The following is a 14,862-nucleotide window of genomic DNA, read 5'->3' as shown; positions in this document are numbered from 1 at the left end:
AACTAAACAAATCATTGTAACAATAACACCTTAATATAACACATTCAAATATATTAGTACAATTAGTGAATTTGCCCGCGCTTCGCGCGGTCATACAACTTCGTCTAAAATAAAAGCAAAAAATAATCCAAGACGTTGACAAGCCAATGATTCTAATCTTCTTAATTTGTACTATTGGAAGCATTTGCTTTTGAAGCAAAGAATAATGGCAATCAAATAAGTTGGTTTAATAAAACACAAACATATAAGGGATGCATTTGCAGCTGTAATTTGAATATAGACGGAATAATCGACAGCTCGTCAAAGGCAAGCCAGAATATCTAATATACTACATATTACATATAGTCAAGGCCTCAAGGGTAAATCCATATAGTTCTCTCGAGCAAAGTAATGTGTATTTTTGCTTTCAAGCAAATGTGGTACAAATATTTCCATTCATAAGGGTTTACTAAGGCCCTTAGATGAAAACTCATGCATTATTGTTAGTTTTCTTCTAAATGTATAATATTAGAAAATAGCTGAGAGCCGATGAACATTTATCTTTGAGAAAATTTGGGGAAAAAAAAACAAAAAAAAGAGAGAAGGAAATATACATATATAGATTTTTACACCAAAAGTATTCATGGTCAAGGAAAATTTAGGATGAATAGACTTGAGCCATTAGCCATGGTGTTGGTCCCTTTAGCTTCACTTTCATTTCCGAATTCACACTTGCTTCATAAAGAATCTGTTACCATTTGAAATGGTAACTTCAATTCAAGTCTGTCATATTAGCAATTTAATTTTCCTATCCAACTTCCATGGAAAAGGCATTTGAAGGAAAAAGATTTAGGCTAAAAGTCAATACCTAATGCATAATGCACCAGAAATTAAACATCAAAATTATTATTAAAAAAGGAAGACCATATATATTTTACATTGGGATTAAACATTCTAAACACATTAGTTCGTATACAATCAAAATAATAGGCTAAAATCAGTTTTAATCTTTTAATTTTACGTTCCTTAAAACGAGGAAAAAATACCCTGGTTTCCTATTGATGGTACGAGCATCAGACATATGAGGAGGTAAGCCCAATACATTTAGTTGGTTCTCCACTTGTTCAACATCTGCATTAATTCCACCATTTCCCCTAGCGTAATGAACAAAAATAGTGCCATCTTGATTCCTACTTTTTCCTTATCATGGCAGTTGCACCATATAATGTCGTCCTAGCAAAAGAATATGTGAATACCACAAGAATGTATCTCTAGCTCTTTGTACTGTTACACTTAATTCATACACATAGTCGTGATTATTTTCTCTTGATGCGACACTAAAGCGAAAACTTTCATATTAGAATTACTATTTTTGAACAAAAATATAACTAAGATCTTTAACACAGTTCCATTAAAACTCCATTAACCAAGCCAAAATCATCCTTCATCAGCTTCCAACTTTGACCACTAAATCTTTCTATCCTAGCTGAAACTAACCTCAAGCATGACTACAAAAGAGTAAACTTAAATTAACATTCATCACACCAAACTGTACACCGATTCGCCGGGTTGAATTCATGCAATATTTATATTATCATTAAAAGATACATGTTATCTTCATCCTCCAAGTAGCAATACCACATTGAACATCATGGAGTTGTGAATTAAAGAAAAAAAATGATTTGCTAATAGAAAAATAACTCTAAAACAATAATCATAACCAAAAGAAATTTCATATTACTTGTCCAATGCTTCCAAAATGTTCTTGGAGTTCTTCAACGGTAATATCAGGCATATTTGAGTTGCTGGGCTACCCTGACCACCACCACGGACATCAGATCAAAAGTTTCCACCATAACCAACATGGCTAACAGGTGAGGGGATATGATGCAGGTCCACTATTGTAACTTGCAGGCAGAGTAATTGCGTCTTTGGCATAGTCTGATTCCCACTAAAACTGACAGACGGTGAAAGCTGTGAATTGGTAAAATCACAAAATGAGAATTTACTTCGTAACCTGAAGCTTATGTAAGGTTATTAAATAGGAAAAAGGAATTAAATATAAGAATTATAACTGTATTTATGTGAAGATTAAAATGGAGTGTCCTTTCGGGGATAAAAGATAAAAATGAAGATTGAAAATAAATCAAATTGTAATTGCGAATAATTCTATATTATGGTGGGATATGGCAGTTTGAGGACATTAGCACAATTATAATCATTCAAACAACAACAATCACTATGTAACGACCCGGCCAGGCGTTTCGAGAGTTATAGCCCAGTTTTCCCAATTTCTACTTCCTTTTGTATTATTCAGCTATATTATGTTATATCGGGTTAGTTGGTTCGGGACCGGAGTGGTTTCAGAGTGAATTGAGACACTTAGTCTCTTAAGTAGAAACTTAAGTTGGAAAAGTCAACTGGATGTTGACATATGTGTAAATGATCTCGGATTTGAATTCTGACGGTTATGTTAGCTCCGTTAGGTGATTTTGGACTTAGGAGTGCGTCCGGAATATAATTTGGAGGTTCGTGGTAGAATAAGGCTTGAATTGGCGAAATTAGAAATTTGGCGATTTCGGTCGGCAATGAAAAATTTGATATCAGGATCGGAATGGAATTCCGGAAGTTGGAGTAGGTTCGTAGTGTCATTCGTGACGTGTGTGTAAAATTTGAGGACATTCAGACGTGGTTTGGTTGGTTTCGGCATCGGTTGCCGAATTTGGAAATTTAGAAGTTCTTAGGCTTGAATCCGAGAGTAATTCGGTGTTTGGATATTGTTTTGAGTGATTCGCAGGTTCGACTAAGTTTGTATGTTGATATATGACTTGTTGTTATTTTTGGTTGAGGTCCCGAGAGCCTCGGGGTGATTCCGGGTGGTTAACGGATTTGTCGAAGTTGGAATTTGCAGCTGGAGCTGCTGCTTCTGCTATTTCCGCACCTGCAGAAGGAAGAGTCGCAGGTGCGAGGCCGCTGGTGCGCATGGGTAGTGCGCAGTTGAGGGCAATGTTGGGCTAGGCAGAATGCGCAGATGCGAGTTGGAGGGTTGCATCTATGAGCCCGCAGGTGCAAAACCCGGGGCGTAGATGCGGAAAAGGAAAATGCTGGGTAGGCTTCGCAGAAGCGGAGGAAACGTGCAGGTGCGCCTTCGCAGGTGCGACAGGTTTGCTGCATATGCGGAGTCTGGGCGCGTAAATGAGTTGCGCAGGTGCCGCTCCTTGGACCGCAGGTGCGGTCGCGCGAGTGCGAGTAAATGGCCGCAGGTGCGAGAAGCCTGGGCAGAGGGTACATATTGCACACTTCACGAATTTTGGTGCATTCTTCATCATTTCTATTCGGTTTTGGAGCTTTTGGGAGAGATTTGAAGAGGGAATCAAGGGGGTTTCGTTGAGGTAAATTACTTGAGCTCTAATACTTGTATATATGGTGATTTTTCATTTTTTAATCATTGTAATTAGTAAAAATGAGGGGTTAGGGCTTGGTATGTTTGGAGAGTAATTTAAGGATTTGAAGGACCAAACGATGTCGAATTTTGATGAATTTGGTATGGTTAGACTCGTGAGTGAATGAGCTTTCTAGGTTTGTGAATTTTATCGGATTTCGAGACGTGGGCCCGGGGGAATTTCGGGGTTTGATCTAATTTTGAAGCTTTTCTTGTGAAATTCATTCCATTAGTGTGTATTGATGGTATTGTACTGATTATGAATAGATTTGGAGCATTTGGAGGCCGAGTCAAGAGGTAAGAGCATTGCGGGGTAGAGATTTGACCGGTTTGAGGTAAGTAACGAATCCCGGATTTTGTATCATTCTACTATTTTTAGTGACGAACATGCTAGGTGATTGGCGTGTGGGTGTGCACTGCTGGAAATTGTGACTTTGCCCGTCCCGTAGCAACTGTAAAGTGCGCCAGTGCTGTTTGGACCCTTAGGGGCTTTTTCTTACTATCCTCTCATTGTTTTCGATTGAAAATCTATACTCAGTCATGTTTATACTTGTTTACCACATAACTCAATTTTATGACTCTATTTTGATGCATATAAATATTTTGGGCCGAATGCCCTGTTTTACTGAAATGCCCGAGAGGCTTGAGAGGTTTATGACTGAGTGAGGCTGAGGGCCTGATTTGTGAGGATATTTATGGGATCGGGCTGCACGCCGCAACATGTTGATATCGGCCGAGGGCCTGATTGTGAGGATGAGTTTGGATCGGGACTGCCCGTCTGCAGCATACATTATTATTATAGCACGTGAGTTGTCCGTACAACACGTGAGTTGTCCGTGCAGATTATAGCGCTTGGGCTGAAGGAGCTCCTCTGAAGTCTGTACACCCCCTAGTGAGCGCATGTACCTACTGAGTGCGAGTGCCGAATGCCGAGTGCTGAGTGACTGGGAGGCATGAGTGATTGTGAGGTATGCCCGAGTGGCATGCGTGATTGTGAGGTATGCCCGAGTGGCATGCGTGATTGTGAGATATGCCCGAGTGGCAAGAGTGATTGTGAGGTATGCCCGAGTGGCACGAGTGACTGTGAGGTTTGCTCGAGGGGCTGTATATGAGTGATGTTTTGACCGAGGGGCTGTTTATGATTTCATCATTTTGCTCACCTTGCATTTTTCTTGTCTGAAAAATGTTGAAAAATATCTTTAAATGATTTTTACTGGAACTGGGTTAAACGAGATGTTTGGATTCAACTCCTGATTTTAAAAGCATGTGATATTTTACTGAGATTTCCCGATATGAATGCTATATGCTTTATTGCTCGTCACTACTGCTCAGTCTTTATTTATTTTTGTTACTTACTGAGTTGGCGTACTGACGTTACTCCCTGCACCTTGTGTGCAGATTCAGGTGTAGCTGGATACGGTAGCGGTTATTGAGTGTTCTGGTTTCTGATTTACTTGGAGATAGCAAGGTAGTTGTTTGGCGATCGCAGCCCCTGCTCTTTTCCCTTATCTTCCTCTAGTTGTATTTAGCTATTTTTCCAGGTGGAGTTAGTCTTGATATTGTTAGACAGATTGTAGTAGATGCTCATGACTAGTGACACCCCGATGTCGGGATTTTCCTTCCGCACTTTTATTTTGATTGAAACTCCTTTACGAAGGTTTTTATGTTAAATAACATTGAAATTATCTTTGAAATGAAAATATCGGTTTGTTTTAGAAATGAGTCGGCTTGCCTATTTCTATGATAGGCGCCATCACGACAGGGGTTAGTTTGGGTCGTGACAGATTGGTATCAGAGCCTAGGTTACATAGGTCTCACGAGTCATGAGCGGGTTTAGTAGAGTCTTGCGGATCGGTACGGAAACGTCTGTACTTATCTTCGAGAGGCTGCAGAACCTTTAGGAAATTCCACATTCTTGAATTCTTGTCGTGCGAATCTGTTGATTCTAGTAGCTAAACATGTGTTGTTTCATTCTCTCACAGATGGTGAGGACTCATGCTACCGGTCAGGAAGGCCAGCCACCAGTACCACCAGCCAGGGCCGCGAGAGGCCGAGGCCGTGGTAGGGGTAGAGGTGCAGCCCGTACAGCAGCTGAGGTAGTACCTGCAGATCCACCGGTTGTCCCACATCAGGACCAGGTTCCAGTTGTTGATGCACCAGCTCAGGCACCATCTGTGCCTATTGTGATTCCAGGCCTTCAGGAGGCCCTAGCTCAGATTCTGATAGCATGTACCGGCCTTGCTCAGGCGGTCTTTATTTCGATGGTCGCATCCACTTCTCAGGCCAGGGGAGGCACTCAAACTCCCTTCGCTCGCACACCCGAGCAGGTTATTCAGGGACTTCAGACACCGGAGGCACCACCAGCCCAGCCGGTTACAGTTGTTCAAGATTATATGGTTCCTTCTATGCCTGAGGATGATCAGCGTAGGTTGGAGAGGTTAGGGAGACTCCATCCACCACCTTTCAGTGGTACAGAGAGAGAGGATGCTCAGGACTTTTTGGACAGGTGTTAGAGGATACTCCGTACTTCTGGTATTCTGAAGACTTGTGGGGTCTCATTCACTACCTTTCAGTTTTCTGGGGCTGCACTCAGATGGTGGGATATTTACGAGAGGCGTTGGCCTATTGGCGCAACACCCCTTACTTGGCAGCAGTTCTCTGTGGTCTTTTTAGAGAAGTTCGTGCCTCGATCTCGCAGAGAGGAGCTGCGTAGATAGTTTGAGCGGCTTCGCCAGGGTGATATGTCTGTGACACAGTATGAGATGTGATTCTCTGAGTTGGCCCATAATTCTATCTGGTTGGTTCCCACGCACAGAGAGAGGATCGTGAGGTTTATTGATGGCCTCACTTATCAGCTACAATTGCTCATGACTAGGGAGCAAGTTTCGGGTGCTACCTTTGATAATGTTGTCGACATTGCTCGACAGATTGAGATGGTTCGCGGTCAGGAGAGGGTTGAGAGGGAGGCCAAGAGGCCTCATGGTTAGGGTGGATTCAACGGTGCTCCTTTTGCGGGTCAGTTCCAGCACGGTAGAGGTCGTCATTTCAGACACGCTTAGTTAGCTCGGCCATTTCACCGTGGTGCATTATCTGGCCATAGTTCTCACAGTTCTCATCAGGGCCACTCATCACTTAGTGCCCTTCCAGCTCAGAGTTCGTCCCGTGCTCCACCTGTTTAGGGCTCTTCTATGCCAGGTTCTTCTACCAGTTATCCCGGTGCTAGGGGTTCCCTTCAGTTTTCGCCGCCAGCACCACGGAGTTATTTTGAGTGCGGGGAGCTTGGGCATATGTGGAGGCAGTGTCCTCATCATCATGGAGGTCTATCCAGCAGAGGAGTCAGCCTCCGACTACAGCACCAGTTACCTCACCACCCGCCCAGCCAGCTCGGGGTAGAGGTCAGTCAGCTAGGGGTCGCCCTAGAGGGGGAGGCAGATCAGGGGGTGGTCATGCCCGTTTCTATGCTCTCCATGCCAGACCAGATGCTATTGCTTCAGATACTGTGATTACATGTATTGTCTCAGTTTCTCACAAAGATTCCTTAGTATTATTTGACCCTGGTTCCACGTACCCCTATGTTTTCTCGTATTTCGCCCATTTTCTGGATATGTCCTGTGAGTCTCTAGTTTCTTCTGTTCATGTATATACTCTTGTGCGTGATACTATTATTGTGGACCGTGTATATTGGTCATGTTTGGTGACTATTGGGGGTTTGGAGACCCAAGTGAGCCTTTTGCTGCTCAGTATGGTCGACTTTGATGTCATATTGGGTATGGATTGGTTATCTCCATGTCATATTGTTCTAGATTGTCACTCTAAGACGTTGACTATGCCGGGAATTCCGAAGGTTGAGTGGAGCGGTTCTATAGATTTTGTACCAAGTAAGGTGATTTCATATTTGAAGGCTCAGCGCATGGTTGAGAAGAGTTGCCTATCTTATTTGGCTTTTGTGAGGAATGTTAGTACAGAGACTCCTGTCATTGATTCTGTTCCGGTGGTACGTGATTTTCCGGATGTGTTTCCTGCAGACCTGCCGGGCATGCCGCCCGACAGGGATATTGACTTTGGTATTGATTTGGTGTCGGGCACTCAGCCCATTTCTATTGCACCGTATCATATGGCACCAGCGGAGTTGAAGAAATTGAAAGAACAACTTCAGGAACTCCTTGATAAGGGGTTTATCCGGCCTAGTGTGTCACCTTGGGGTGCACCGGTTCTATTTGTGAAGAAGAAAGCTGGTTCCATGAGAATGTGTATTGATTACAGGCAGTTGAATAAGGTCACAATCAAGAATAAGTATCCTTTACCTCGTATTGATGATTTATTCGACCAGTTTCAGGGAGAGAGGGTGTTCTCCAAGATTGATTTGAGGTCCGGTTATCACCAACTGAAGATTCGGGATTCAGATATTCTTAAGACAACTTTCATGACCCGATATGGCCATTATGAGTTCTTGGTGATGTCTTTTGGGCTGACCAATGCCCCAGCAACGTTCATGCATTTGATGAATAATGTATTCCATCCCTATTTGGACTCATTCATTGTTGTATTCATTGATGACATCCTGGTGTACTCTCGTAGCCAAGAGGAGCACGCTCAACATTTGAGGATTGTATTACAGAGATTGAGGGAGGACAAGTTTTATACAAAGTTCTCTAAGTGTGAGTTTTGACTCAGCTCAGTAGCATTCTTGGGGCACGTTGTGTCCAGTGAGGGTATTCAGGTGGATCCGAAGAAGATAGAGGTGGTGTAGAGTTGGCCTAGACCGTCATCAGCCATGGAGATTAGGAGCTTTCTTGGTTTGGCGGGTTACTACCGTCGCTTTGTAGAGGGTTTTTCATCTATTGCATCGCCCTTGACCAAATTAACCCAAACTGGTGCTCAATTTAGGTGGTCGGATGAGTGTGATGAGAGCTTTCAGAAGCTCAAGACTGCTTTTCTTTGACCACAGCTCTAGTGTTAGTTCCGCCATCAGCTTCAGGTTCTTACACGGTGTATTGTGAAGCCTCAAGGATAGGCATTGGTTGTGTTTTTATGCAGGAGGGTAGGGTGATCGCCTATGCCTCGCGCCAGTTTAAGACCCATGAGAAGAATTATCTTGTCCATGATCTTGAGTTTGCAGCCATTGTTCACGCCTTGAAGATTTGGCGTCATTATTTGTATGTGGGTTTATTGTGAGATCTATACTGATCACCGGAATCTACAGTATCTGTTAAAGCAGAAGGATCTTAATTTGCGTCAGCGGAGATGGTTGGAGCTTCTTAAGGACTATGATATCACTATTTTGTACCATCCGGGGAAGGCCAATGTGGTGGCCGATGCTTTGAGTCACCGGGCAGAGAGTTTGGGGAGTTTAGCATATCTTCCAGCAGCAGAGAGACCTTTGGCATTGGATGTTCAGGTCTTAGCGGGCCAGTTTGTCAAATTGGATATTTTGGAGCCTAATCGAGTATTGGCTTGTGTGGTCTCCAGTTCTTCACTTTACCCCCACTTGCTCGTTCTTCAGGATAGGGTTCGGAGAGGTGATGCTAGGGATGTGACTATTGGTGATGACGGCATGCTGAGAATGCAGGGCCGGATATCTGTGACTAATGTAGATGGGATTCGAGAGTTGATTCTTGAGGAGGCCTACAACTAGCGGTATTCCATCCATCTGGGTGCCGCGAAGATGTACCGGGATTTGAGGCAGCACTATTGGTGGAGGCGGATGAAGAAGGATATAGTTGGGTTTGTGGCTCGGTGTCTCAACTATCAGCAGGTTAAGTATGAGCATCAGAGACCGAGTGGATTACTTCAGAGATTAGAAATCCCAGAGTGGAAGTGGGAGCGGATCACCATGGACTTTATAGTTGGGCTTCCACGGACTTCGAGGAAGTTCGACGCTATTTGGGTTATTGTGGATCGGCTGACCAAGTCCACACACTTCATTCCAGTCGGTACTACTTACTCTTCAGAGCAGTTGGCTGAGATTTACATCCGAGAGATCGTTTGCCTGAATGGTGTCCTAGTTTCTATCATTTCAGATAAGGGTACTCAGTTCACATCGCAGTTTTGGAGGGCCGTGCAGTGAGAGTTGGGTACTCAGGTTGAGTTGAGCACAACCTTTCACCCTCAGACGGACGGGCAGTCCGAGCGCACTATTCATATATTGGAGGACATGTTGCGTGCTTGTGTCATTGGCTTTGGGGGTTCATGGGACCAGTTTTTTCCACTCACGGAGTTTGCATATAACAACAGTTATTAGTCGAGTATTCAGATGGCTCTGAACAAGGCTTTATATGGGAGGAGGTGTAGATCTCCGGTTGGATGGTTTAAGCCGGGTGAGGCTAGGCTCTTAGGTACAGACTTGGTCCAGAACGCATTAGATAAGGTGAAATTGATTTAGGAGTGGCTTCGCACGGCACAGTCTAGGCAGAAGAGCTACACGGATAGGAAGGTCCGTGATGTGTCTTTTATGGTTGGGGAGAAGGTTTTGGTGAGGGTATCACCCATGAAGGGTGCTATGAGGTTTGGGAAGAGGGGCAAGTTGAGCCCCCGGTTTATTGGGCCTTTTGAGGTGCTTCAGAGAATAGGAGAGGTGGCTTATAAGCTTGCCTTGTTACCCAACTTGTCGAGTGTGCATCCAGTGTTTCATGTTTCCATGCTCCGGAAGTATATTGGAGATCCGTCCCATGTTTTGGATTTCAGCACGGTTCAGTTGGAGGGTGATATGACTTATGATGTGGAGTTGGTGGCTATTTAGTATTGGCAGGTTCGAAGGTTGAGGTCAAAGGATATAGCTTCAGTGAAGGTGCAATAGAGAGGTTAGCCTGTGGAGGAGGCCACCTGGGAGACCGAGCGGGAGATGTAGAGCAGATATCCACGCCTATTCGAAACTCCAGGTATGTTTCTAAACCTGTTCGAGGACGAACGAATATTTAAGTGGGGAGGATATAATGACTCGACCGGTCGTTTCGAGAGTTATAGTCCCGTTTTCACCATTTTTACTTCTTTTTGTGTTATTCAGCTATATTATATTATATCGGGTTAGTTGGTTCAGGACCGGAGTGGTTTCAGAGTGAATTGAGATACTTAGTCTCTTAAGTAGAAACATAAGTTGGAAAAGTCAACCGGATGTTGACTTATGTGTAAATGATCTCAGATTTGAATTCTGTTGGTTCTCTTAGCTCCGTTAGGTGATTTTGGACTTAAGAGTGCGTCCAGAATGTGATTTGTCGGTTCGTGGTAGAATTAGGCTTGAATTGGCGAAATTAGAAATGTGGCAATTTCGGTCGCAGTAGAAAATTTGATATCGGGGTCGGAATGAAATTTCGGAAGTTGGAGTAGCTTCGTAGTGTCATTCGTGACGTGTGTGACAAATTTGAGGTCATCCAGACGTGGTTTGGTTGGTTTCGGCATTGGTTGCCGAATTTGGAAATTTAGAAGTTCTTAGGCTTGAATCCGAGAGTAATTCGGTGTTTGGATGTTGTTTTGAGTGATTCGAAGGTACGACTAAGTTTGTATGTTGATATATGAATTGTTGGTATTTTTGGTTGAGGTACCGAGGGCCTCAGGGTGATTCCTGGTGGTTAACGGATTTATCGAAGTTGGGATTTGCATCTGGAGCTGCTGCTTCTGCTATTTACGCACCTACAGAAGGAAGAGTCGCAGGTGCGAGGCCGCTATGCGCGTGGGGAGTACGCAGGTGTGGGAAATGCCGGGCTAGGCAGGATGCGCAGGTGCAAGTTGGAGGGTCGCATCTGCGAGCCCGCAGGTGCGAAACCTGGGGCGCAGATGTGAAAAAGGGAAATGCTGGGCAGGCTTCGCAGAAGCGGAGGAAACGTGCAAGTGCGACAGGTTTGCTGCAGATGCGGAGTCTAGGCACGTAAATGAGTTGCGCAGATGCCGCTCCTTGGACCGCAGGTGCGGTCGCGCGAGTGCGAGTAAATGGCCGCAGGTGCGAGAAGCCTGGGCAGTGGGTACATATTGCACACTTCGCGAATTTTGTTGCATTCTTCACCATTTCTATTCGGTTTTGGAGCTTTTGGGAGGGATTTGAAGAGGGAATCAAGGGGGTTTCGTTGAGGTAAGTTACTTGAGCCCTAATACTTGTATATATGGTGATGTTTCATTGTTTAGTCATTATAATTAGTAAAAATGAGGGGTTAGAGCTTGGAATATTTGGAGAGTAATTTAAGGATTTGAAGGACCAAACGATGTCGGATTTTGATGAATTTGGTATGGTTAGACTCATGAGTGAATGAGCTTTCTAGTTTTGTAAATTTTGTCAGATTTTGAGACGTGGGTCCGGGGGCCGGGTTTGAGCCAATTTCGAATTTTGGTCTAATTTTGAAGCTTTTCTTGTGGAATTCATTCCATTAGCGTATATTGATGGTATTGTACTAATTGTGAATAGATTCAGAGCATTTGGAGGCCGAGTCCAGAGGCAAAAGTATTGCGGGGTAGAGATTTGACCGGTTTGAGGTAAGTAACGATTGTAAATCTAGTCCTGAGGGTACGAAACCCCGAATTTTGTATCATTCTATAATTTCTAGTGACGCACATGCTGGGTGACGAGCGTGTGGGCGTGCACTGCTGGGAATTGTGACTTGGTACGTCCCGTAGCAACTATAAAGTTACATAATTTGTTGAAACTATATGATACTTATATGTTTTAGAAAGAATTTCTGTAAATTTGGTTGAATGCCATGTTTGGGCCTTGTGACAGTGCTGTTTGGACCCTTAAGGGCTTTTTCTTACTATCCTCTCATTGTTTTCGATTGAAAATCTATACTAGTCATGTTTATACTTGTTTACCGCATAACTCAGTTTTATGACTCTATTTTGATGCATATAAATGTTTTGGGCCGAATGCCCTGTTTTACTGAAATGCCCGAGTGGCTTGAGAGGTTTATGACTGAGTGAGGTCGAAGGCCTGATTTGTGAGGATATTTATGGGATCGGACTGCACGCCGCAGTATGTTGATATCGACTAAGCACCTGATTATGAGGATGAGTGTGGATCGGGGCTGCCCACCTGCAGCATACATTATTAATATAGCACGTGAGTTGTTCGTGCAGCACGTGAGTTGTTCGTGCAGATTATAGCACTTAGGTTGAAGGAGCCCCTCCGGAGTCTGTACACACCCCCAGTGAGCGCAGGTACCTACTAAGTGCGAGTGGCGAGTGCTGAGTGACTGGGAGGCATGAGTGATTGTGAGGTATGCCCGAGTGGCATGAGCAATTATGAGGTATGCCGAGAGGCAAGAGTGATTGTGAGGTATGCCCAAGTGGCACGAGTGACTGTGAGATTTGCTCGAGGGGTTGTATATGAGTGATGGTTTTCCTGAGGGGCTGTTTATGATTTCATCATTTTGCTCACCTTGTATTTTTTCTCTGTCTGAAAACTGTTGAAAAATATCTTTAAATGATTTTTACTGGAACTGGGTTAAACGAGATGTTTTGATTCAACTCCTGATTTTAAAAACATGTGATGTTTTACTGAGATTTCTCGATATGAATGTTATATGCTTTATTGCTCGTCACTACTGCTCAGTCTTTATTTATTTTTGTTACTTACTGAGTTGGCGTACTCACGTTACTCACTACACCTTGTGTGCAGATTCAGGTGTAGCTGGACACGGTAGCGGTTATTGAGTGTTTTGGTTGCCAATTTTCTTGGAGATAGCAAGGTAGTTGTTTGGCGATCGCAGCCCCTGCTCTTCTCGCTCTTATCTTCCTCTAGTTGTATTTAGCTATTTTTTCAGGCTGAGTTAGTCTTGATATTGTTAGACAGATTATAGTAGATACTCATGACTAGTGACACCCCGATGTCAGGCTTTTCCTTTCGCACTTTTATTTTGATTGAAACTCTTTTACGAAGATTTTTATGTTAAATAATATTGAAATCATCTTTGAAATAAAAATATCGGTTTGTTTTGGAAATGAGTCGATTTGACTAGTTTCACGATAGACGTCATCACGACAGGGGTTAGTTTGGGTCGTGACACACTCGCACTGATATAACCAAAAACTATGTCTAGATTAAACAAATTATCTTTTTGTCTTCTACATTTAGGTTTGACTCTTAGCGCAAAGTAAACGGCAACTCCGAATAGCTGCAATTATCTCAAAAAAAGAAAAATCGTTGCAATTTCTTTAATTTATTGGTAGAAGAACACAACTGCAAGTAAAGTTAAATAACTTAACCAAAATTAATGTGTTCCGAACCTCACAATGGGGAAATCAAGAGGAGAATGGCGAGTCGTCTTCTCTTCTTCCGGCGCCATAAGCACGATTTGTGAAGTCCGCTGAAAGGACGATACATAAGTCCGTCTCCGAAAAGCATATAAACAACGGTTTAGGAAAAAGGAATTAAATATAAGACCAACGAATGATAACAATGGTTGGTCTTTTGCTACAAATACTGGGAAAAAAAATGCTTCTCTTCTAATTTGTGATTGAACTTGCAAGAAAGCTTGAAATTTTGGTGACAGCATGTATTGATAACAAAGGCCAAGATCGGTTTTCTTGTTAAAATAAATAAATCAAAAGAGCAAAAAGTGAAGAATATCAGATTTGAAGCAAGAATTTTTTATCGAATTAAAAAGAAAAAGCTACCCGTCTTCATGGAGGATGGAGGAAAGGTGGAACTCTCTTTTTATCCATGGAGAGAAAAATGAGATATTAGCGTTTGAAATTGTTGTCATCAAAGAGGAAGATGAAAGGGTTTTGGTAGAAATTAATGGCTATTACTACCAACGAAGGAAGAATGAAACGGTTGGGTTTCTCAATTAAACTAATCGGTAAATTAAAGAAGAAGAAATTTATTACTCCATTGAATAAGGTAAATGAGAAAGAAGAAGAGAAAACTCAAAAAACGGAGAAAAAAGATAAAGGCAATTGCTGATCAATTAGGCATGCCACATCAGAGGGTTAATGTCCCTGTTTTATTAATATATATATATATATATATGTTGTCGACGAGTTTTATTATTATTTTTGGTAACACACGTGAATATTACCATTCCAATAAACCAGATTATTTACAAACTAAAAGCACCTCATATAGGCCTCAGAAAAAGAACAGCTAATTACATATCTCTTGTAATAATCCTATGCATTTCCTAGTTCTCTTTGAGCCCCTAAGCATATCCATTCTTTCCCTAACTTCTAGTTTAATTTGTTGCACTATAATGTCTTTCTGCACAGTAATGTTTCTAAAAAATTTCAGTTCCTGGCTATCCAAATCATGTGATATATAAATGTTGCATAGACTGCTACCATGATTTCCTTCTTGAATCTCTTCCAATGCTTCCTCTTTATCTGCAGTATATTTTGTACTATGTCATTTTGTCTGATTCTTAGACCACTCCAAATGTTAATCTCTTGTAGAACAGATTTGGACTATGAGCATTCACCAAATAAGTGTTGACTGGTTTTTACTAGGGCTGTTCATCTGGATC

At 42.7% G+C, this 14,862-nt stretch overlaps 1 long non-coding RNA gene across 3 annotated transcripts; it reads right to left on the bottom strand.

The window, feature by feature from the left end:
- Positions 1-858: 858 nt before the first annotated feature.
- Positions 859-14,305, bottom strand: LOC104119434 (uncharacterized). 3 transcript variants are annotated; one of them, XR_004503225.2, is made up of 3 exons: positions 13,864-14,304; positions 13,628-13,707; positions 859-1,953 (listed from the first exon to the last, which is right to left on the bottom strand). It is a non-coding gene; the product is annotated as an uncharacterized lncRNA (long non-coding RNA). The 3 variants fall into 3 exon arrangements; XR_004503224.2 differs by having other exon boundaries at positions 14,018-14,303; XR_691438.3 differs by having other exon boundaries at positions 13,628-14,305.
- Positions 14,306-14,862: the final 557 nt, after the last annotated feature.

Source organism: Nicotiana tomentosiformis, chromosome 1 (assembly GCF_000390325.3).
Source record: "Nicotiana tomentosiformis chromosome 1, ASM39032v3, whole genome shotgun sequence".
Classification (NCBI taxonomy): Eukaryota; Viridiplantae; Streptophyta; class Magnoliopsida; order Solanales; family Solanaceae; genus Nicotiana; species Nicotiana tomentosiformis.
The sequence above is the reverse complement of the archived record's forward strand: the minus strand, read 5'-3'. Positions and strand labels throughout refer to the sequence as shown.